This window comes from Camelus ferus, chromosome 3 (assembly GCF_009834535.1).
Source record: "Camelus ferus isolate YT-003-E chromosome 3, BCGSAC_Cfer_1.0, whole genome shotgun sequence".
NCBI lineage: Eukaryota > Metazoa > Chordata > Mammalia > Artiodactyla > Camelidae > Camelus > Camelus ferus.
Window position 1 is genome coordinate 82,715,606 of NC_045698.1, and position 26,703 is coordinate 82,742,308.

Genomic DNA, 26,703 nt, shown 5'->3' on the forward strand with positions numbered 1-26,703 from the left:
AACAGATGATTTTTCTAATGAAATATTTAATCATATGTAGAATTAATGGAGATAGGTAGGACCTGTCGTATTTGATTTCTTAAGTACTATTAACAAGAATTAAGGAAATGCATATAGATCCTTTATATTTACAGTAGCCAACTCATTAAAATTTTTTTAAATTATAATTCTTAATACAGAATTGTAAGTTTATAACCTCTGTTGCCTACACTTGGCATACCTAGCTATGTCCCATTTCTGTGCCTTCCCTCCTGCTGTTCGTGTGACATGCCTTCCAGGAAGGCATCCCTGAACCCTCCTTTTACTCTCATAACACCCTGTGTCTATGTTTGTGTTATTTAATATATTATATTGAAATTCTCTGTTTGTTTCTCCCACTAAACTAAAGCTCTTCGAGATCAGTAACTGCTTTCTATTGTTTGTACACTGCAGCACAATGCCGATCGTAGACCAGACCTTGATTACTATTTGTTGAACTGAGTTAGTGATTCTTCACCACTAAAGATGATCAAACAAAGGCTAAAAGTCATAAAGTTCTCCAGGTGTGATCCCCAGACCAGTGCCTTCACTGTCACCTGGGAACTTACTTGAAATGCAAATCCTCCAGTCCCATTTCAGACTTAACTGAATCAAAGACTCTGAGGGGAGGGCCAAGCAATCAGTGTTTTGACAAACCCTCTAGGTAATTCTGAGACAACTCAAAAAGTTTGAGAATCCCTGATGTCAGGGGATTTGTTTGACCTTTGGATGCAGGTAGGATCTAAGTGTCTTTTAAAATATTTTCTAATGCTGAAATCCCATGATTATATAAAAATTTCTGCAAATTCCGTTTCCAAAATAATTTTATTGATTCTTCCTATTTTTAGGTTTGAATCAAGTCTAGGAAGGAAAAGCACCCTAAAGTTGTATGTGCTCTTGTTTTGATTTGTTCAGTGGTTTGATAAAATTACCAGGAAGCAGACAGTTCGTTGTGGGCACCTTTACTGTAAATACAGGGATTAGACATTAAATGAGTGTTTCAGAGTGAGACTCGGGGTGTCCAGGGGTCCTGCCTCTCATCTAGTGCTCATAGCTCCCCTCTACAGCAGTAACTTTCAGACTGCATCGCAGACAGCAGCAGTACACTTTTAAAGCCATGAGACTTCGGCTGAGACAGCTACTTTCTCATTCGCTCATATGAACTTGACACTGCACTAGATTTTCAGTATTTTACTGTATGCTGATTCCTTGAAAAAGCCACTCTCTTGTGAATGTTAATGTGGCTGCTGTCTGCCGAGTGTTTTCCTGCATATGAAAAAAAATCCAATTTAGTGCCAAGCATTCATCATATCTTATGTTATTTGTATTTGAACATGTATCTTAAGAAAATCCATCATGATTACAGTGAAACACAGACAAAAAGCAATGGAGCTAATATGATCAAGGACTTTTTGGCTATAAATTTTGAGATTGAAAGTATTATATGTGATCTTTCAGAAAGTTATGTGGTCTCCAGGCACTCTAGCTAATGACCAGTTCTGCTGTGATTTTATGCTGTGTGTCTTTAATAGCATCTGCCCCTTGTTACTTTGGCATATTATCCAAGGTGCCTAGAAACATGCCAACAGTGAAAGTACCACTTCATCATTCCATCTCTCTTATTGTCTTTGCCATTAAAAGGAATGAAGAAATACATACATTGACTTTGTGATTATGATAGCCAACTTATCTTTTAAATTTTCTTTGATTGCAATTTACAATATCAAATTGTATATTTACAGCCTCTGTTGCCTATACCTGCTGCCAAAAGGAACTTAGATAATAAGCTTTATATGTATAAACTCTTTATCATGTATTATTGCATGTGTTTTTTTCTAGGATTGTATCACAAAATACACCACACTGTCTTTTATATTCCAAGCAGTGTATCTTTTAGTTTAACTTTAACTTTTGCAGACAATTCCTATGTGCAGGCACTTTGAAGACATCAGAAATATTAAGATAGTAACACCTAATCCTTGCTCTCAAGGAGCTTCCAGATTTATAACCAAGGTGGATATATAAACAAAAAATAGCATGCAAGCCCAAAGTTTTATTAACACATTTGATTTGCAAATTTGATTTGCAAATTTGATTTATATTTAGCTGAAAATACATTTTTACACTACGTTAATGAGTAGAATGTCCAGCTGATGCACCCCTTGTTATACCACGTCTGCTTTTGCAGATGTCTCTCATCTTGCTTGTGGAGGCAGGAGATATGGAGGGTCTTTTTGGATAAATTCCTCATCACTGCTTTGGGAATTCCTGTTACTCATTGTAATAGTCTGCTGGGATGGCCATAACAAAGTGCCACAGGCTGGGTGGCTTCGACAGCAGAAATTAATTTTCTTACAGCTCTGGAGGCAGGAAGTCCAAAATCAAGGTGTTGGCAGGGTTGATGTCTTTTGAGGCCTCTTCTCCTTGGCTTGTAAATGGCAGTCTTCTCCCTCTGTCTTCACATGGTCTTCCTCTGTGCATGTCTGTGTCCTAATCTACTTTTCTTATAAGGATGGCAGTCATATTACATTAACCAACCCCCCCCATGCCCTCATTTTAACTTAATTATCTCTTTGAAGAACTTATTTTCAAAATATAGTGACATTTTAAAATCTTAGAGGCTATGACTTCAACATACAAACACAAAACAGCCCATAACACTCATATCCTATCACCACTGAAGTCTCTTCCAACACACCAGACTTTCATCATGAACTTCTGTCATTTCAGCTCTACACCAACCTCATCAAGATCTCCAGTGTTGGACTTGTTGTTCTTTGGAGCCATCAGTTTCTTCATGACTTTACTTATTTTCCATCAACCCATGTCTCCTTGATGAGTTCAACCATTATATTACTGTAGCCTTAACATTAAACTCCTCAATTTTTTCAGAGCATCCACCCTATTGATCATGTGCTGAGCTGTAAATTAGCTTGAGGAAATCACCCAAATATGAAAGTTAGTGTCCCTGTGAATTCATGGTTTACTACCTCAGTTTCTTTGGGACCCTAGTGCTAGCTGACAGTCTTTCATCCTTCAGGTTTCTTGTCTGTTCCTTGTCACAACACTCCTTAAACACCCAATCTCCCTTCTGTCTTAGGAGACAACTCTGCCTCTTCTTAAAATGAAAAATGATCTCTTGCGTTCCTTAACTTTCTTTCTTTATGTGATTAAGTTTATTTATTTACAGTTACTCCTTTGTCTTCTCTCCAAATGCTGAAGAGGACTATTCCTTTTCCTTTAAAGCAAATTATTCAATCCCCTTCTATTCTTTTTTTTTTTTTTTTTTTTTTTTTTTAATCCTTGGGACCTTTATCAATTAACAATCTCTTTAACCTTTGTTTCTCTACTGGTTCTTTCATCTCAGCATAGAACAACATCCAAGTAATACACATCTTCAACAGAAAAACACAAAACTTCTCATTCTTTTAATCTTCATTGTCTGTCTTTTTCTATCCAAGCTTCTGATAGCAGTTGTCTTTATTTGATTGTCCCCTCTTCCTCACTGTTCACACACTTTCCTGCATTCTGATTTCTGCCTGCATTCTTGATTTTGCCAAATTACCATTGACAACTTTGAGATTAAAAACAATGGGCACTTTTATACTTCCTTACCGTAAGTGTCTTTCCTAGACTTTTTTGTCTAGCTCTTACTTAAACTTTAAATCTCAGTTTGAGAGCCTTGGAAAATTTCTCTTACTCCTTTTGCTAAAAGAATTTTAATTTGGCTAAAAGAATTTTAAAAGAATTGGGCTAAAAATTTGTTTCCCCAAGTATCCTGTGCGTATCTGTGTCATGGTGGTGCACCTTCTTCAACTCTGTAACCTCTCTGCTGGGAGCTTGGAACAATGCTTGGCAAGCTGTAACAGTTAAGTGAATACTGATTAAATGAGTGAAAGGTCTCATATCTTTTCACTTCAGGTAACCTTAATTTAAGCACCTATATGCATACATACATAAATATATACAAATAAGTACACTTATATATATGTATACACACATATATATGTTATATATATTATATAATGTAAATGTGTATTATATACACATAAATTTTTTGCCACTTCTGCCATTAAAGAACTATACGAGAAGTACCATGTGTCTAAAATACTCCAAAAATAGACTCAACTGGTCGCTTTACATTTCTCTATAATTTAATTCTATGCTGTAAATAACTAAACAATAGCATTTTAAAAGTTATATTTGTTAACCTAGCTGTAGCTTCAAATGAGAGTAAAATGTTGCAAAGTTAGCAGAATATTGGCAAACTGGATAAGCAACAATGTTCCTCTTCTCCAACGTATAACATGATGAAGATGAGTGTGACTAAGCAAGCATAAAGGAAGGACTGTGAATATAAGGTGATTTATCATATAAGTCAAGCCTTATGATTGCTTTTCTTAATAAAATGTTCCAGAAGATAATGAAATATGCATAAATATAAAATGGATGCTCCATTTCAAAGAATATCTATAGGATTTGTGGGAGTAGTTTAACAGATAGACATAATTAATATGACAGTTGTTGAATAACTTAAAACTTGGATGAATTGTAGGGGAAAGGTACTAGCCTGATCATGGTTTATGTTTCAGATGGAGCTTGGAAAACTGAATACTTAAGAGTGGACAGTGAAAGGGAGATTCTGACCATGATTAAATAGATAAAAAAGTGAACAAATCCAACTGACTATCTTCTTCATAAAAATATTTCTTTTAATATTATAAAGAAACTATAGGACATACAGAACTACTATATGACCTAGCAATTTCACTCCTGGGTATATATCCAAAAAAAAAAATCCCTCCACTAATTTGAAAAGATACATGCACCCCAGTGCTCATAGCAGTATTATATGTAAATATCAAGAGAGAGAAGAAACCTAAGTGTCCATCAGCAGATAAATAGATAAAGATGTAGTGTATATATGCACAATGGAATACTACTCAGTCATAAAAATGAATGGAATGTTGCCATTTGCAGCAACATGGATGTACTTGGAGGACATTATGCTAAATGAAATAGGTCAGACAGAAAAAGACAAATACTGTATAATATCACTTACATGTGGAATCTAAAAAATAGAACAAACTAGTGAACAAAAAAGAAACAGACTCACAGGTACAGAGAACAAACTAGTAGTTATCAGTGGGGAGAAGTGAGGGGATAAGGCAATATAGGGATTGGGAGTGAGAGGTACAAACTATTGGGTATAAGATAGGCTCAAGGATGTATTGTACAAGGAATGTAGCCAATATTTTGTAATAACTGTAAATGGAAAATAACCTTTAAAAATTATATAAAAATTATTTTAAAAAATGAAAAAGCCAAGACATTTTAAGTTCAGTCTTTCTTTATTATGTACTTCCCTCTGGATGGCACATTTTTTTCCTATTTCTTGGAAGTAATTCTTGTTTTTTATTTAACCTGATTGTAAATTTTTATTTTGTTAAAATTAATTTGGGTCTCATGTAATATGACTAGAAAATGCAAACATATTTTAAATATGTTAAAATAATTAAACAAGGAAAGCTTTAGACTGAGGTGTCTCTAATGCCCTGGCACCTACCTGAACAAGGCAAAATTTAAACCTGAACTTGCCTCAGGGTTATGAAATCCAAGCCTAAAGACAAGCAGTCACAAATAGCCAACTAGGTATTAAGCTATAGCCATTCCATAATTTCCTTACTTTGCTTCCACTTTTTCTCTATGAAAGTTTTCTCCTTGTTCCTGTTTGCTCTGAATTGCTACTAGTTTGGCACTAACCAAATTTTCTTAAAATTTAATATGCCTCAATTTATTTTTTAACAATACTAAAGGAATACAAAAGAAACCTAACCTGAAACTAACATTGTACATCAACTACACTTCAATATAAAACAAAAGAAAAAGAAACCTAAAACACAACCTAGGCAGTCTCATTATTACCCATAAAATCTTTGTAAAATTGAAGAAGTTAGGGAAGCTGGGGAGCAGAAGAGGATTTTCTTGAAGTCAGTCAGAGTGAGGAGCTGATGGAAGGGCATCATTCGGGAGTTCTCAGTAACAGCCAGGCTTCAAAATGAGTGACTCATGGTTTTGCATTGGTGGCGTGAGCACATTTTCATCCCTTGGATTAAACTTTGTTGTTTCCTTGGTGCTCCATGGATCCCGTGTCAGGGTGGCAGCCTCTGATGTGCCTTCTTCTTTACTATCCTAGACATTGGAGACAAGTGTGAGGTAACTGTATTTGGAGCCCAGCTACTCTTTACTGGGTTGCTTCCTGTTTCAACTTGCCTATGGGCAATGTAGTTCTTGAAGAGTGAACTTCTGGACTTGAGAGGAGCAAAGGACTAACACTACTTGAAATTAAAGCTTAAAAGAAACCCCATAAAGTCAGTTCAGATAAATCCGTCCCCTCTTCTAAGGAGTATACATTTTGCACCCTGCTTTCACCAATCTTATTTTTAATCCAGAGAGAACTTTTTACATCTGGCTTAAGAAATGAGAAGGAGGTTATGGGGCAAGAATTAGTAAGAAAGAAGGCCTGTCGTCTATAACATTATAGACCACAGTCCTTTAAAACCCCACATACATAAACAGTAAATCACACTTTAGAACTGTAACTTCTTCTTTGAAGAAGTTTTACAAGAAGGAAATAGTATAATTTCAAGAAGATGGACTTGACCCTACATTACTTGTGCCATTCATCTCATGGGTATCTGACACCCTACACGGAACCCCTGAGAGGTTGGTATCGCTATTGTCCCCATAGTGCACCTGGAGCAGCTGAGGCTGAGTGAGATATAGATTTCGTCTAAAGTTTCTTGGCTCATAATTGGCAGAATAGGGATTCAAGCCTAAATTTGTCTGCTTTCGAAATTTCAGATGCGTTTAGCTACTGTGCCATACTGCCTATCAGCCTTGAGTCAACTGATTTATACTTTGATTAGCAACTCAGATTTACCACTGGGGTAGGCAAAGCAAGTGTCTCTCTGAGTTCCAACTTTCTACTAAGAAAATGGTGCCCAGTTGACCCTTAAACAACACGGGTTTGAACTGCCAGGGTCCACTTATAGGTAGATTTATTTCAGTGGTAAATATAGTACCACCCGTCGTTGGTTGAATTCGCAGATGAGGATCTGGTGGATAAGAAGGAACCAACAGATATGGAGGAACCCGTGTGTACGAAGGCTCCTGTGTATATGGGGCTACTTTAAATTATAGGGGTATTTTCCACTATGCAGAGGGAGGATGCCCCAACCCCACCAACCCCCGTCCCCGGTTGTTTGAGGGTCAGCTGTATAAAGACACCTAATATACAGGGTTATTTTTAGAATTACAGCTCTTAATAGATATAAAATTAGCTAGGTTATATCCTGGCACAAAGTTCATGCTGAAGAATTGCTAGTTGTCTTCTCCTTCCTCTGCCATTGACCTGTCCAATCCATAACCCAACTCTGTTCAAATTGTGTGCAACTCAAAGCAGATAAACTGGTGACTATGTCGTGACCAGTCTTTATTCCCCCCATTTGAAAGAATCAAAAAATATTTTATTGTGGGTCTTTGTGCAAAGAAATCCTTGGTGTTCTTGAAGAGTACCATGAGCAAAGAACTGTGGATTCATAGACAAGGTGTTGAGTGAGCTCTGTGCTCCGAGATAGGAGGCAACGAAGGAAATGTGGGAGCCCTCCTGGAGGAGACGGTACTTTGAGCTGAGACTTAGAACAAGCACAGTAAGAAAAAGTAGAGAAAAAAGCAACTGCATTTCATGTCTTGGAAATAGCACAGCAAAGGCAAACAGTACCCAGTGGATCAGGGGATCAGAGGGACAGCTGGCATCTGGGGGCAATTCTAAGGTAAGAGGCAAGGATGGATATTGTAGGAGATCTTATCCTACTCTTATGGCAGGAGAGAGCCTGGTGTCCGAGCAAATTCAGTGCTTTGAAAATTAGTGTTTTGTTTGTTTTATTTAGATGATCCTGGATAGCCAATAAATGATTCTCATCTTGGTTGCTTCTTAGTAGCAAAACATGAAATGTTTTGGCCTTGATCTTGTCAATTACTAAGAAATCACTTATTTCACTAAATGCAGCAATGCCTAAATTTATTATAGAATACCAATGGGCTGAAAGATAATGCATGTTTAAGGATAATCAATCTGCTTTAAAAAAAAAAAAAAAAAAAAAAAAAACCCTGGCTGTGTGAGATTTTGTGGAGAGCACTTGTTTTTTTTTTTTTTTTTTTTTTGAAACTAACAGATTTAATACTATTTGTGTTCATCCTACTAACTTTCAGAGTTTGGGGAGGTCAGCCTTAAAGTATAGCATGAAGGGACCTCTTAGATTTGTTAAAATTCCCAATTTCATACCACTTTAAAACTGCTTAGTTCAACCAGTTTATCAAAACTTGAAAAAAAAAAAAAAGACTTACTGACATTGAGAATGCTTTTCTATCATTTGTTTTAGCTGTCATAATTCATGAAACTATATGTGAATCTAATATTTAAAAAATTTTTAACTATAAGAAATGCTACTCAATCTTCTCAAAAGATTTCTTTTCCTGAGTTAAATCAGACACACAAGGTTCGAGAGTTTATAAAGGCACATATTGGAACTAAACCTTACAGGGAGAGAATGAAAAGTAGATGCTCAATAAGATTAATTTCACTTCTGTAGGATGAGCATTGTGTTATGTAACTAATTAAAATAGTTCATAGATACCGTATTTCACTGAAAGCAAATGTGTGTATAGTTTATACATGTTTAATGAATGCATTTAAAATGAAAACTATTGTGAGCTTCAAATGTAATTTCCTCCCTTTGCTAAAATAAAGGCAAATTCTGAAGTTGCCTTTGTTCTGTAAGCACTTGTAGCTTGAGATATTTAAAAGGTGTTCTTGGGGTTCAGTCTCTTTTGCCAGAGACATTTGAAATCAGACAACTGACTGTTAATTCAAGTACTCAACATCCATTTTGCTTTCTTACAATGAATTTTCCAAGTCACATAATAATCGATTTTATGCAGCTTTGTGCTGCAGTATTTCATCTTTTAATCAAGTTTATGCTGGTAATTTCATTTTGTGGGAGTGATTCCTCCTTGATGATCTATTTTCTTCCTGTTCATTGTCCTGGTACTAATAGAACAGTTGAGTGTTTATTAAATGTCTAATGAAGTGCGTTGAAGTGATTATGAACTATGTCCCTCTCACAAGCACATCATCTATTTATAAAAGTTCTGGCTTTTATAGTTTGGCTCTCACTTTATAATATGCATCCATATTATAAATATATATCATGTAGTCTTACTTTTTCCCAGCCTTTCTGCATTCCTCTGTTCCAGTCAACCTCCTCTCATGGTCAGTTAGACTATTTTATCTATGTCACAGTGAAGAGATGAAAAAAAAGACTGAAGATTAGAAAAAGTCAAGCCATGAAAATATAAACTATGCCCAACACATAACATTCCCATAATCTAAGTTGCTCCCTATTTGTAGAACAAACCATAATCTAGAAAAGGTATTTAGAGATAATGAAGAGCATAGAAAAATATTTGGAAGGATGTACACCAAACTCTTTATCATATTGGTTACGTCTAAGGAATAGAAGGGGAGACAGAGGATGGGAAAATTCTTTATGTGTTTTTTCCCCAATGTTTACAAGATACTTTTGGAATATAAAAAGGCGTCATAGTGTGTTATGGGTTAATTTTTCCAGAAGTATGAATGGCAAGAATTGTATATAGACCAGCAATGTACCACACCCATATACTAGATCAAAGTAGTCAGAGTACATGTAGAATGAATTGAGTAAAAGAAAAGTGTATAATAATTATTATTATAAATATGTAACGTTTATTGAAAATTTATTATATGCTAGTAACTTTTGTAGGTGCTGTACATTTATTATTCCATTTAATGCTCACACCAAACCTATGAATAGATATAATTATTATCCTCTTACACAAATGAAGGAATTGCTGCAGAGGAAAGTTTATTATTTTACTAAGTTTAAACAGCGAACATGTGATGGTTCAGACTTTGAACTCAGGTGTTGAGATTCCAGAGCACATACTCCTAATTACCTCTCTATTCCATGGTTGTGACTAGTTGGCCAGAAAATATCCTCTTTGTCTTTAGTCCTAGTTGTCAGAAATTTCTGTAAGATGATTTAACTTTCGTGCCTTATTCTCTGAGCGTAACTCAGTTTTGCTTTTGTTGAAGATTCTTCCATGTCTAGGCAGAAAGTTTATATAAGGTTCATGTCTAGGCAGATGCTTACTGTAGAAGGCCACACATACAGGAAATAAGTGAATTTGTTACACCAGCAGCAATATTGGAAACTGGCTATTAAAATTAATTCCTAATATTTTTCTCCTAAAAGTAGAGGTCTTACAAAACATTAATATTTGAGGATAGTCCTGTTTAGATATGTTCTGGCATTATATTTTTAATTCAGTGTTACGTGCTGTCCAGTCCTAAAAGGATCTCAAATGGCCATCAACAATTTATATTTGGTTTTCTGCCCAAATTTGAAGACAGTGAAATACATTTTTGCTTTGGGAGCAGTTGGGAAAAATCAGCCAACTCTATGCAACTCAATAAACATCAATTTTTAATGTAATAACAGAGAGTTATTGTAATCTGGAAATCTCTACAAAAAGAACTGGAGGAATGAGCAGGCATTTGAAAAATTAAGATAATTTTTATTTTGAGGTTATATTTGATTCCCACTAAAATACACTTTTTGGCATATTTCTGGGCTAGGCTGTAATGGTTCATTTATTGATTTTAATTTTACAGCATGATACTTAGAAATTATGATTGGAAGTAAAATACTGATTGGACACATTTACCTTTAAAAATGGCTAAAAATATAAATTTAACTGTTTGTAAATTAAATTTAAGCCTCTGAAAAATGGGTGGGAAATGGGAATTCTAAAATTAGATAAATACATGGACTTCAGTGTCAATTAATTACATTTAGATCAGTGAGCATCAGAATCTTACACAGTGCATATAATTACAAGCAGTAAAAATTAAAGAAGAATGTATTAAAAAAAGAATCTGTTGCATCTATGGGTCCTTCGAAAAGCAAAGGAAAACAATGTAATTACTATGACTTATACATGGAATGAATGGTTCATGGAAGGCTTAAGACCATGTCTTCCTTTTAGAGTACTTCCCATTCTGGGTAAAACTGTCAGTTACAGTTGCTACCAGGGGCCATTATTGTAGTATGTTTTTAGTGATATATTTATCCCGCTGTGTAGAAGCAATCAAAGACTCATGTTAAAAGGAAACTTCTCAAGTATCACATTAACTACTTAAATAATTAATTAATACAACAGGGAAGAGTAATGATTAGATTAAATGGTAGTCTGAATCCAGAGTGTTCATTGTTAATAATTAAATTAGCCATGTTCTTCATCCTGATCATTCATGATTTAAAAGTCAGTTTATGTTTCTCCAGAGCAGTTTGCTGAGACAATGAATCTAGTCTGGTTCTCTTTGTTTTCACTGGGCATTTGCTTTTTAAATATCATAGCATTTACAGCAGAGAGTGCTTCCTGGTATAATAAATGGAGAAAGTAATATATGATTGCAGGATTAATGGCTAGAAGTAATTAAAGTGACACCACGAAGCTCTGTCTTTTCAGGGAGAGAACTCCAATTAAGCTACATCTCCTTTCCATTATCACTCTACTGCCAATTAAAGTCTGATGTATTTTGTCAGTTTTAAACAGACAAAGCTTCTGGTCTTTCATATACTCAAGAATTTACATTTTGGCAGGATTATAAAGGGCTCTGTCATTTAAATTTTATATGCCTATAAAAGACTCCACTCAGACCTTCCTGTTTTTAACTTTGCCACTTCTCTCATCGCCAAATCAAAAAATGTCTTTTATTGTCACAGCAATGTGATGCTTGCTCATGTTTAACATTTACATTTTCTCAGAATGCAATTATGTAAGAAAGAAAAACTCAGAATAGTTAAACAAAGGATACATAGCATACTAATGAGAACTGTGATTTATGGACCCTTTACAGGCATCACAGTTTTGTTTGGGTCAAGTGTGAGACAGAGCTGCCGTTAGACTGTTCTATTTAAGCCAATGGAAACTTAGAAGAATAGATACTTACTATTAGAGGTTGGTATACTTGTTTAATATTTATCTGCAATGATGATAGAATAGTTTTTAGGAAAATATGGATAGTAGGGTAAAATATATAGAGAGAGAACTATTTTAGAATTATACATAGATTTAACCTATTTAATTGCAGAACATTGATAAGTACGTGTTGGACAGAGGTATATTCTGGAACAAAGCAGTTCTGAGTTTGATTCTCCAGCTCTATATCTTACTTAGTTGGAAGCACTCCTCAAGTTATATATTCTCTCTAAATATCAGTCCCTGCATCTTTCATATGAGGATAATAATACGGAAGTCAGAGATTTTTGTGAAAAGTAGAACCAATGCTTGGAAAGCACCAAGCACAGCAAGGAGCAGATATCAGGTATTTGGTAACTGGTAGTTGTTGAGGTTATGGTTGTCATTCTGTTGTTCTATTAACTGAGTTATTCCCAGTCCCAGATGTCCCTTACTGCTTCTCACCTTTATTCCTATAAGAAGTACCGTATGGGTTCTCAGAAAAACATGTCTGCTGATATTCATAGCAAAATTGTAAGCTAATCACTAAAAAATCTTTAGGAAGAATAAAGCATTAGATAAAGATAAATGAATATTTGTATCATAATCTCCTTGTCCATTGATCTCTTTCTGTCCCCAAGTCGTTGGTGTAGATATTAAAAATATTCATGGAAGACAGGAAAGAGTATTACGCCAATTCTGTTCTTCGTGGTCTTAAAGAAAATTTTAGCAGAAGTGAAATCTGTGACTATATTGCCTTAATATTTGAAAAATGAACCATTTAATCCTTGTGATGATAGAACAGATACAAATGTTTGAAATGACTTGTAAGTCTGGTCCCTTTTATTGTTGTTTGTTTTACAATTACTGTTTTGCAAAGAAAACCTTTGTTCTGAAAGGTTGATTGCAGAATATTCCTTTAGTTTTGGCATAACCACAGATGTTCAGTCTTAGTAAGCCCTTTGGTAAATATCGTAAATGATCCTCTTGCTACAGAATATTCATTCATTTCTTCCTATTAGCACACAAACATTTTTAAACTCCCTCATTTAAAAAGAAGCCTTCTCTTGAGCCCACATTTTCTTCCAGCCATAGTGCTTATCTCTGTGCCTCTTTATAGAAAAATTCCTCAGGAAAACTGGCCAGTAATCAATGACTCCACTTTCTCTCTTGTTCTTTCCCAAACTGTATATAAGCATGTTTTCACCTTACATCTCCATCAAAATACCTCCTCTAAATACCACCAGTGACCTGTGTATCACCAAATTAAATGGTTATGTCTTAGTCTTACCTTGCTTGACCTATCAGCCTCAATTGACACAGTGATCACTTCTGCTTACAGTAATTCCTTTGTTCAGCTTTCAGGAGATCACACACTCTTTGTATTTGTTTTACCAATCATGCCTTTTTGATCTCTTTTGCTAGCTTCTCCACATCTTCCCAAATGAGGGCTCCGTCCTGGGGCTTCATCTCTTTCCTATTTCCCTTCCTTCCTAGGTGATCTCATACAGGATTTGCATGACTCATATTGAATATCTGTATCCTGAATTCACCACCAAACTGCAGATTTTTTTATGCAACTGCTGACTTGATGCCACCACTTGAATGACGTTTAGGTAATCCACTTTGTCTTCTTCGCCTTTCCCAGGCTTCCTCCCTTTTTTTTTGCAACATTCCTCATTTCGGTAATGAGAATTTCATCCATCTAGTTACTCAAATCAAAAAACTTGGAGACACCTTTGATTTTCATCTCTCACATCTCATCTGTCAGTTAAATTTGGTTGGTCCTACCTTCAAAATACATCTGGAATCTGACTACTCCTTGCTACTTGAAGTCACCGACAGCTCTCATCGTGTGCATTGCAACAGCCTAACGGGTCTCCTTGCTTCTACTCATGACTCTACAGCATAAGTCAGGTTATGTGGCCCACTTACCCTTTCAAGCCCTCATTTGGCTTTCCATTTGGTATAGTGGAGGATCTAAAGGTCTTATAGTGTTTCTGAGGCCTGAAATGATCTGCCCTCCTCCAGTTCTCTCTCTGACCTCATGTCTTCTCCCTTTCTTAATCCGCTCCAGCCTCACTAGCTTCCTTGCTGTTCTTCAGATTAGGCCAGCAGCCAAGTCCTTTCCTACTGAGGGGCATACCGTGTGCCCCTCCCACTGACTGCCACTCCTTTTCCTCAAAGTACCGTACTCGCACCCTCATCTCTTTCAGGTCTCTGTTCAAATGTCATCTTCTCTCTAAAGCTTTCCTTGACATCCTATCAGCAACCATCACAACTCAACTTGACATGTCCTATTCCACTTATTCAGATTTCTTTTTGCTTCAAGACACTGATGACCATCTGATAGATGTTTTTTATTTTAAAATTTTCTGCCTATTCCATTATCTAGAAGTTTTTGGAGGGTTTGGATGTTATCTGTTTTCCTGAATCCCCATGCCTAGAGATTGTAAGTAGTAGGCACTCAAGAAACATTCCTTGAGGGAGTAGGTGATTAAATAAATCACTTCTCTTCACTTACAAGAGAAGAACTAATCCAAACTTAGTGGCTCTGGAGGGATTTTTTTCAAAAGAAGTGACTTCTAAGTCTAGACCTAAAAGATGAGTAGGAGTTAACTTGATGAGGAAAAAGAAAGAGTGCTCCAGATGGAGGAAAATGAGTGTGTTGGAAAGAATGGTGTGTTTGAGGAATTGAAGCAGTTTATTCTAACTGGAGTGTGATTTATATTTGGGGCAGGGAGTCAGGGTGGGAGAGTGGCAATAGATGTGGCTGAAGGCTTGAGTACAGAGCAGCTCACTATGAGGACTTTATATGCAGTGCTAATATCTTCATAACTTTGTCTGAGGGAAATAGTGCCCTTCAGTGATTTAGAGGGAGAAATGGCATGCATTTTAGAAAAGATCATACCAGCTGATACATATAAAATTGAAATGAGACAGAGAAGCCTGAAAGGGAAGACTAGGTAAGAAGCTACAATAGAAATCTGGGTGGGAAACCTTGGGTCCTGACCTGGCAAGTGGCAGTGGACCTGGAGAGCAGTGGGTAGAGTCTGAGATGTTTATGACCTTGTAACTGACTGGATGTAAGGGCAAAGACAATGGAGGAATCAAGAATGTTTTATAATACATAAACTGTGTGTTGATGCTCGAACAGATAGGATTGTAGAATTCCCAACCTATCTTTGAATGTCTGAATTTCCAGTAAATTCCTGAGATACCTGTAAAATATGTTCTTGTAGCATCTTACAGATATTTTCCTGTTACAGAGTTCATAAAATTGTGGAGGAATATTTGTTTATAGAGAATTGATCAATTACAATTTGTTTGGAATAAAACCCACCAAAATTTCCTAAGAAATTAATTTGTGCGAAGTATCCTGCTCTTGGACTACAAAAAAGTATAAGAAATGATATTTTTCCTTAGTGAGTTTAAATGATAAACATAGTTGTCTATGAGCACTTGTATTTAAATATTTCAGTATTACAGGATAGAAAGTGGATCTAGAAAATCCAGTCATCTTCTAGATTTGGCTCAACAGTGCGTTTCTGAAAGTTGGAAAAAAGCCCAACAATATAAGCTTAATAAGGGCAGGTACCATTTACTAAGCTCTATTGTTGAGCACTGTGTTCAGTACTTCCTGTGTGTATTATTTCATTCAATCTGAATTACAATCCTATGGGGGTAGGTACTTTTTTTTTTATTATTGCTATTGGGTATGGGTGAAGGAACTGAGGATCCGAGAGGCTAGGTAACTTGCCTAATGTTACACAGCAAGTAAATGGTGAAGCCAGGCTAGAGTTTCCAATGTTCTGTGACTTCAAAACCTGTGCCCTTCCATTGAGCCTACTGCTAGTCTTTGTGGTTTGGGGGCTTCTTAGAAGCCTGGAAACAATATGGATTTGCTGACAGCTCTTTTAAAAAAGTCTAGAACTTTACACTCACCCATCAATTTTTGTAATACGTGCCCTCTTAATGTTTCTAATTATACCTCACCTCCCAATAATATTCAATAATGTTTTCTATTGAATTTTGTGCCCTTCACAGATTTATACATTCAGATCAAGTTTCTCAGTTACTGCACAGCTAAGCAATACTTATTTCATTCCTTTAATCTGACATATGCATAATGTGGAAATCAGCAATTGTGTGGGCACCCTTAATTTGTAATGTTCCCTGTGTTAATTTTATTTTTAAGTTTCCAACTCTCACATTTTCATTGCATTTAATATGCATCGTTAAAGTGCCTTTTTGGTAAGTTCATTTACATATGCTCTTTGATTGCAGTTAGTGCCTTTGGAATTGCTGTTAGGCATGGTGGAAATAATTAACAGCTTAGGTCGATGCTGATTTTAGAACAAATAACTGCAGTAAGTCAGTTTCTTAAATACCTTAATTACTATTAATCAGTGTAGTAATATTATACTATATAGCAATGTAGTTGGTGGGTAGCAACTGCCTATTCAGCACATATTTCCTTTTCTCTGGGAAAGAATAATGTCTTTTACTGCCCAAAGCTGATAAAGATAAGCTTTTGATGTGTCTATAACTTAAAAAGAACTGTATAGTAATTTTGCTAGAAAACATTTTTTTAAATGGTTGAAATTCACTTGTGACCATCCCAAGTTGCTAGATAATATTGAAGAATTTAAGTGACAAATGGCCTATATAATAAAAGTAACTTGAAGTTTTTTATATTCATTCATTCATTAAAATACTTTTTTGAAAAATGAAGCAGTTAATAATTTAAACAAAGGGAAATTGGAGGCATCTCTCCCAACCAATCAAAATAACAACTGAAAAAAATGCAAAAATGTCAATTTGTTGTGTTTGAAATAAGGGAAGGCAAGTGATTATTTGTGTAGCAATATATAATTATGGGTGTGGTGTGGAGGTTCTCGATAATGAGGACATTAGAAGCATATAGAGATATGCATCTGAGTTGTGGCTTATGGATTCATGTCTCCCACCTCTGCTACGGGCATGTGAGTTCACCTATGGGATACAGATTTATACACAAATCTTTCTCCTTACCTGGTAGAAATGAAGCCTGTTAATAGTAATGTAGGTAAACTGCATATATAGACTTTATACAGTGTTTTTTTTTAACTGAAGTGTAGTTGATTTACAATGTTGTGTTAGTTTCTGGTGTACAGGATAGTGATTCAGTTACACACACACACACATATATTTATTAATATTCTTTTTCATTATGGGTTACTGCAAGATATTGAATGTAGTTCCCTGTGCTATATAATAGGAGCTTGTTGTTTATCTATTTTATATATAGTAGTTTGTATCTGCTAATCCCCAACTCCCAATTAATCCTTCCTCCGCCTTCCCCTTTGGTAACCATAAATTTGTTTTCTATGTCTGTGAGTCTCTTTCTGTTTTATAAATAAGTTCATTTGTGTCATATTTTTTATATTCCACATATGAATGATACTATATATCTGTCTTTCTCCATCTGACTTCCTTCACTTAGTATGATAATCTGTATGTGCATCCATGGCATTATTTCATTCTTTTTATGGCTGGCTGTATGTATGTATGTATGTATATACCACAACTTTATTCAATCATCTGTCAGTGGACATTTAGGTTGATTCCTGGTCTTGGCTATTGTTAACAGTGCTGCTGTGAACATTGCAGTGCATGAATCTTTTTGAATTAGAGTTTTCTCTGGATACATGCTCAGGAGTGGGATTACTGACTCAGCATAGTGTTTTTGATATTTTTCTAAAAGCCCCAGCAGATGTTAGATATCTGTTCAGCAGTTAATAGCAAATACTATACATATGTAGATAATGAGTCAATATCATTACTCTGTTGGAAAACTTCTCTAATATTAACTATTTTTATACCTTTAAACTTGCCTGTATATTTAGCTTGACACAGAAATATAGCTGAATTTTTTTCTCCTTTAAATTTTAATTTTTAGCCTTTTACTTGTTAAAACAACTTTATTGGGGTATAATTCATGTTCAATAAATTGCAAATTTTTAATTACATAGTTTGGTAAGTTTTGACATACATATATACCTGTGAAACCAACATGGCAATCAAAATAATGAATATATTTATCACCTGAAAAGTGTCCTTGTATCCATTTGTAATCCATTCTTTCTTCTCTGCCTGTCTTCAAGCAACCACATATTCTCTTTATGTCACTACACATTAGTTTTTATTCTCTATAGTTTTATATGCATGAAATCATACAGTATACGCTCTTTTGTTTGGCTCCTTTCATAATCAGAATTATTTTGATGTTTATACATATTGCATCAACAATTCATTTCTTCTTATTGGTGACTAGTGTTTCACTGTGTGCATACATACCACAGTGTGTTTATCCATTCTTCTGTTGATGAACATTTGATTTGTTGCTGGTTTTTCACTATTCCAATAAAGCTGGTATAAACATTTACATATACGTCTTTGTGTGGACTTCTGCTTTCATGTCTCTTCAGGAAAAGCTGAGATGTGGAATGGCTGGACAAATATTTAAACTTTTTAAGAAACTTTAAAAGACTTTCCAAAGTAGTTGGCATAGTTAGTTCAGGCTACTGTAACAAAGTACTATAGACGGGGTGATTTATAGGCAACGGACATTTATTTCTCTCTGTTCTGGAGGCTGGAAGTCCAAGATCAGGGTGTCAGCATGGGTGAGTTTTGGTGACAGCCCTCTTCTGGGTTGCAGACTGACTCTTTCTCTTTGTTTCTTCACATAGTGGAAAAAGCAGGAGGGGGCTTTCTGGGGTCCCTTTTATAAGGGGCATTGATCCTATTCATGAGGGTTCCACGCTCATGACCTAATTACCTCCTACAGTCTTTAAAAATTTTTTTTATTAAAGTTTTTTTAAAAATTTATTTATATGAAGGTACTGGGGCTTGAACCCAGGACCTCGTGCATGGTAAGTATGCACTCTACCACCGAGCTACACCCTCCCCCCTTATGTCTTTTTTAAAAATCTCTCTAGGTTTCATTTGGGATTATTGTTATAACTTTAAGTTCACTAATATTTTCTTCTGCAATGTCTCCTCTCTTATTAATCCTATCAAGTGCGTATTTACTTTCATGTTTAATTTTTATCTCATCTCACTTATTTCATGGCAGTTTTAATCTTGGAGTCAATTTGGTATTTTTCATGCATGCCTTTAAGGTTTTACTTAACATGTTCAATCTTTCCTGTAGCTTTTTGAACACATGGAATGCAGCTATAATATTCATTTTAATGTTATTGTCTGCTAATTCCATCATCTGTGTCAGTAGTCAGTCCATTTTGATTGATTGATTTTTTCTTTTCATTATGTGCAGTATTTTCTCACTTCTTTTCACGCCTGCTAATTTTTAAATGGGTGATAGACATTGATTTTTTTCTACTTTGTAGGGTGCTTGAAAATTCTGTATTCTTACAGTTGAATTTTGTTCTGGAATGTGGTTGAATTATTTGGAAACAGTCTGAGCCTTTCATATCTCGCCTTTAATATTTGTTAGGCAGTACCAGAGCAGCAGTTAGCCTAGGGATATTTATTTTCCAAATCTGAGGCAAGACTGTTCTGAATCCTCTACCCAGTGCCCCAGTGTGGCTCCTGATAGTAGGTATTATTCTCATTCCTGTGTGAGTGCCTGTTCTTGTTCCCTCCAACCTTTCTGTTGTTTTCCCCACTATCTGGTAGTCCCATCCCACGTTATCAGTTGATTATACTCTGCTTAACACTGCATAGAATGTTTATGCAAATCTCTGGAGTGTTCTCTCTGAATACCTCTTCTCTTCGGTACTCTGTCCTGCACAACTTAGTGTCTTGGTCTTCCTGGTCTATCAGACATGCCTCCTCATCTCGGGGAATGCTGTGAGTTTGCTCCAGCTCCCCTGCTCTGTGCTTCAGCCTGGAAACTCCCCCAAGGCAATTAGCTGGGACAGTCACCAACAGACTCTTGTTTCACATCTCTTCTTCATAGCCTGATGTCCAATGTCTTAAAAACCTTTGTTTCATATATTTTTCTCAGGTTTTTTTTTTTTTTTTTAAGTCAGACTGTAAATCTGATCCCTGTTACTTTATCTTGGGCAGATTGGAAGTCACAGATTCACTGAAAAAAATATCTTGGGTATTATGTTTTTAAACAGATTTTGAGATCATATACAAGGTTGTCTGTTAGTCGAGCAGAAGTTAAGTGTCCTAACTAGTAAAATCACTTATGAGTATAAGTCTAGGCAGAAATATTATTACTCACTTAGGGAGCGATTTATATGACAAACTACATAAAAGTTGTGGTTATTAGTGTTTATTGCAACTTGTTTCTCCCCCTCTTTCCCTTCACTGCATCTGTACTTTAGCCACAATTATTTGCTGTCTTAAATGAGAATTTTGTTGTGAACAAAACACTTCTGCAGATTGAAGCTCATATAGCACGCAACAGCACAAATTTATGATTTCTCTATGTAGAAAAAAGTCCTCAAAATCAGTAAGCAACGTTAGACATGGTTTTCCTATAATTAGTGATAACACTTGACTTAATTCAAAACTTTGCTCTAAGATGGTAACATTGTGCAAGGACATAGAACTAAGTTAATTTTTGCATTATTCAACAGGAATCTTTTTGTGCTGGAAATTGGTAATGGAACATATTATTATGGATATGGTAACTAACACTATAAACTGTATGTACTCCTGTTGATCAAGACATAGACATATTAGCATCTTCAGCATCTCATAGTTTAGGCACAAACTGCTTTTGACTTTATTAAGTATTGAGAGTTTTCCCATGTAGTTTAGTCGGATATTTGGTTGCGAAAATAATAGAGCCTGTTTATAATGCTTTTGTGGGGAAAAACCAAAAAGCCTCCACGCCTTAATGAAGGGCCCCCACGCAGACCTGTAGATGGGCTACTCACTAGTTTGAAAATCACAGCTTGTGATATATTCAAATATCCACACAGGAATGCCACTGAAGCCCCTTAATTTTGTACCAGAAAGAAGGGAAATAATGATATTCTGACTGTATACATCTATCATACTAGATCCTTAAGATGGCTCTGTTGTCCTATTTTCTCTTGAACAAGACTGAGGGACACTTCATGATGTTACATCAGAGTCCAGAAGTACTTAAAATTTCTCTGTTTACTTGAAAGTCTTAGGCGTGAGAGTGCATATAGAGTTAATTAACTTCCCTTCCCTGAAATCCAGCTATTAAAGATAAAATATAAAAAACAGGGAAGGATTGCCATCCTAATATAATGAGATAACAGTTGAAACTTATAGTTTGTGACAACTTTTTGCTAGCTATGGAGGCATGGCTCAAACTGAGAAAAGAGGCTGAAATCTGATTTTAAGGCTTCAGTTGTTCAATCACACATACATTTTTCTGAGTACAAGCTTATAGTGCCCTGAATGGGGGAGAGAGAAATAAACTGGAAATAAAAATATGTTAGACAGTTTTGGAGATAATAAGCAAAGGCAAATGAGCAAAAAATAATCCTACTTATCTGGACTTGCTGACTGTGGGACCTCCCTATGAGTTATGGGACCACATATTGACATGGCCTTTTGCCAGAGAGAGTGGAGGACAGATTGGGGCACAGATATATTCATGAGCCATCTGTGACTGTACATCCAAAAAAAACAGCTATTTGTTTTTCCACAACCTAGTATCATAATAGGGTCCAACATGTGGAAGAACCTCAATAAACACCATAGCATATGCTGAATTCTTATTGTGTGTCTACCATGAGATATGTGCAAACACACATGACTGATACTTAATTAGTGTGGTTTGATAAGGCAGTGTAGGTTGTTTATTGCTTCTGTTTCTTCAGTTTGTCAGTAGTTCATTCCAATTGGTCAGTGAATGGGTTGTAATATTTATTAAATACTTTGACTATCACCCCCCATACACAAACCCACCTCATTCGAAACTGCTCATATGCCACACCCTTACTTCTCAGATAACTTACTGTAACATACATTCTTCTGCCTTAAGGACAATACTGCCAACTCACACTGCACACCACGCACATAGCATCTCTGTGGTATACTCCCAATAAAACATGAGTGCCCAGTGAAGCCCTGATATAAACCCCCTCCAACATGTTCACCAATCACAAGCTCACAGATCGTAGAGTTCATACAATAACCAAGAGCATTCATCTTAGTTATTGGATGTTTACTACAAATCATTCACACATATGCATGCATGTTTCTTAAAGAAGAAAACAAAACATTTTTGTTCTCTGTGCATGACGATGATAATGATGTGTGTGTGGTGAGGGTGAGTAGGGGTGGGAGGAGGTACTGGGGAACCAGATGAAGGGCTGAGGAATTGCTGACTGCCTTTTTAGAAAACATGCAACATGTGTCCATCACTACTAACGTCCAGGGACCAGCGTTGCAGGTATGGATTCTGGTTGCTTTACAAAAAGCATTGAAGACTTTTCCAATGTCTGAATGAAGGGAAGAGTGTCTTTTGTGCTTCTGCTATAGAGTGTGATCTAAGCTTATGGTAATGATATAAAATTCCACGGAATAACTCAAAGGAGTCCGACATTCTTCAGGAGCTTCTTCAAAGTATGTTTCTCAAGATTTTCTCTGTTCAAGAGCCTTAAAATAGCTCCTATTCCTTGATTACTCTTAATGGCTAATGTTCCTCAGTGGTGCCCCTAAATATGTTAATATGATAGAAATAGGTAGACAAGTACTGGCCGAGGCCCACTTGGAAATACAAAATTTCACTGTGTTTTGAGGAGCAGTTACTGATCCTAATGCAGAGATCTATAATCTTTTTCAAGGCTACATAGAAGCTTTTAGACTATAGTGGATCTCTTCTTTTTTTGCCTAAAGGGCATCTGTTTCTCACTCTTCTAATGATAGCATCTCGACTTTTCTCTAGGGACACTATTCCTTTTGAACTGTGCATCCATGGGAAACCACACCTCCTCCAAGATGGGCACATCACTCAACATATTTTACCCTCCTTCACCTAGTGATAGGAATTGTTTAAGAGAGAACATCAGAACCTAAATACTTAGGCAGCAAGTACTGCTGCCAAGGCCTGCTCCAAGTGCTTCAGGTGTATTAAATAATTTAATTCCCCAAGTGATCCAGGAAATAGATACTGTTTTACAGATGATATTAATAATTTAATCCTCCAGTTGATTCCAGAAGTCAGTACTATTTTACAGGTGATGAGATTACAGCTCAAAGAAGTTAAATGACTTGATCAAAGGGATGCTAAGTCACGATATGAACCTACTTGGTTATTCTAGCTCTAGTACCAAGGGCATGTTTCCTGAGTCAGTCCAATTCTGACAATTGTGCTGGAATTATGGGAAAGCAGACCTTTACTTTTTTTGTGGGGTTGCTGTGTTGCTAGGAGGCAGATCTTCAGGTGCTAGAGATCATCCAGCCATCTCTGAATGGAGAGGCTGTTGGGACTGATAGTAACAGAGAAAAACAGGGATGAGAGATAGACTCCATGACATTATTTGAAGCTGTTGTCCCCTTGGATTTTAAGTTACACGAGTGATTTTAGGTCTGTATTTTTAAACTTAAATTATTTAAGCCAGTTCGAGCTGGGTTCCTATCACTTATGGCTGGAATGTACTGACTAATACATATGTACTTAACTTGGATCCTAATAATAACAGTATCGAGATTTGAGGGAGTGTTGAGGGGAAGCAATGGAAAAGAAAAAACATGTAGTAAATCTGTCTAAGGCCATATTTTGTAAGTAGATCTACCCACTCCAGACACTCAGGGGTCTAGGCTATAATTGTCCATGGGGGTTCATTTAGTTCAGGTTTCAAACTATAACGATACATGGAGAGGTTATTTTTTAAGTTAGAAAAAGAGAAATATGTAACAAACAATTATGTGCCCATGCTAGTAAGTAACAAAGGGGAATTTTACTTTTGAAAAGAGGGAAAATTAGTATCTCATGAGTGTTAAATGTGCCAAATGTTATTCTAAATGCTCTTTTTGTATCTTACTATTTAAGTGTCCCAAGAGAATGAGGTTATTTTCTATACATGAAGATTGAGGCTTGGGATGTTAAACTCCCAAAAGCAGAGATAAAGGTGCTGTACCTATAGCAGACGCTGTTGACCAGAAAACCAAAATGTTGACTTGTTCCCAAATGCCTCTCCTCTTTTCTCCCTCCACATAAGAGTCTTATACAGCTCAACATTTGATTTCCTGGTCTCGATAGCAGTTGGGAGAGGGCATATGACACACTTTGTATTAATGAGATGTAAGTAGAGCTCTTGTTGGGTGTTCTGGAAAATACCTACTTTCTTGATAAAAGGGACATAGACATCTGATGTCTTCCACTTTTCTCTTATTTTTGCTGTGAACTGGGCTTAATTTCTGGGGATTCAGCATGTATTTTACAACTATGATGGGAGAGGCAGATTCTTGAAAGGATAGTAGAACACAAGGATAGAAGGAGCCTGGGGATTTGATGACATCACAAAAGACTGTCTACCTCCAGATTTTTTCTTGGGTGAGATAATTAAATGTTTTTCTTATCCCATTATTACTTGCAATCCACAGTGTATGCATGAGTTTTTTATTCACCACCGAATGCACTTCTAACACATAGACCTTAGATAGACCCATGGATAATGCTCACCAGTATTTCTTGCTTTTTCTTCAATAAGAATGAGATGTAATTTACCAGTATCTTATTTGAAGATGATTATGCATAATATAAATATCAGTCAGATAGATGTGCCAGAAGGGGATGTCATAGAGATTGAAAAGTACTTGACATACCCTAGTAGACCTTTAAGCTGGGAGAGGGGCAATGTGTGCAAGAGTGCCAATGACTTTAAGGAGCTTAGAGAAGCTCCTGGCTGACAGCCAGCAAGGAAATGAGGACGTTAGTTCTTTAACCTTAAGGAAATGAGCTTGGAGGGGCATTCTTTCAAGAGCCTGCAGAAAAGAATCCTGCCCTTTCCAACACCTTGACTTTGACCATGTGAGATCCTAAGCAGAGAATTGGCTGAAATCCGTGCTGTGCCCAGATATCTGATCCATGGAAACTATGACATCATAAATGGATGTTGTTCTAAGCCACTGAGTGTGTGGTGATTTGTTGCAGCAGCAGTGAACTCCAGTCTTTGCCCAGCAAGACAACTACTCTGTTTGAGCCCCACTTCTCTGCAGCACGCATGGGAAGTGCCCCCAGGGGGAATGTGATTCACCTCACATTTTCCCCTTCTCTCCAGAATTATTGCTTTATATTACGATTGCTTAGACCCTCAAAATAGTGACTTCATATATTTTGTTTTATGTTGTTTATAGCAGAATGGCAAGTTCAATACCAATTACTCCGTCATGTCTGGAACCATGCATTTAAATAGATTTCCATTTCGTGGTATGGCATTTGTTTTTGTTTTATTTCTTCTTTGCTTTGTCTCTGAGAACTTTTGGATACATGTCTTTGTTTGCAGGGTTTTGACGTTTCATGATGACATTGTTTGGTGTGGGTGTTTTTTCACACATTGTGCTGGAGAAATGATAGGCCCTATCAATTTGGAAACTCACGCCCTTAAATTCTGGGCACTTTACTTAAAATACTTATTTCATAATGTCCTCAGATAATGTCAACCTGTTCTGTTTCTTGAAAACACGTTGCAGTTGGTTGCGAGTGTTTAAATCTTCTGTATCTTTATTGATTTATTTTGTTTAGTCAATTTGCAAAGGGGTAGGTGTTAAAATACATAACTATGATTATGCACTTACCTGTTTCTTCCTTTAGTTTTGGCAGGTATTGCTTTGAGTATTTTGAAGCTCACTAAAGTGCATATACATTTAGGAATGTTACTAAGAACTTATTATTTATTGAGATATTTTCTTCTTAATTTTTAGTAATATTTCTCTTCTTGAGTTTTGTCTTTTGATGGATTTCTTTATCTTTTCTTATAGTACAGGACTGCTAGTGATGAACTGTCAGCTTTATTTTATTTGCAAATGTCTTTGTTTTTTACTTGTTCCATTTTTTTTATTGAAGTAGAGTCAGTTTACAATGTATTAATTTCTGGTGTACAGCATAGTGATTCAGTTATATTTCAGTTATATATTCCTTTTCATATTCTTTTTCATCATAGACTCTTACAGGGTACTGAATATAGTTCCCTGTGCTATACAGTAGGACCTTGCTGTTTATCTGTTTTATATATAGTAGTTAGTATCTGCAAATCCCAATCTCCCAATTTATCCCTCCACCCCCTCCCCTTTAAGATAGAGTTCTGGGTTGACAGTTTTTATTTCTCTCAGCACTATAAAGGTATTCTGTTGTCTTTGGTCCTTCCTTACTTTTTGATGAGAAGTCTGTAATCATTCATATCATTAATTCTCGGTGGTTCTTTTTTGATCTTTGTTGGATTTCAGATCTTCTCTTGTTTAAAAAAAAAAGATTAAAGAAGACAAATTAGGTGATATAAACTTTTAACCTTTGTGAAGGAGACTGTTTCCTTTTGGAGAACTGTAAAATGAGGTAGAAGCCAAGAAACTTTTATAGGATAAAGAATAAAGAACGAGGAAGAGACAAATAGAAAA

General features: G+C 36.0%; 1 long non-coding RNA gene across 1 annotated transcript in view; it reads left to right on the forward strand.

Annotated features, from left to right (window-relative positions):
- The window catches only part of LOC116662675, a 180,607-nt gene that overhangs the window by 105,376 nt on the left and 48,528 nt on the right, over positions 1-26,703 (forward strand). The window lies entirely within an intron of this gene.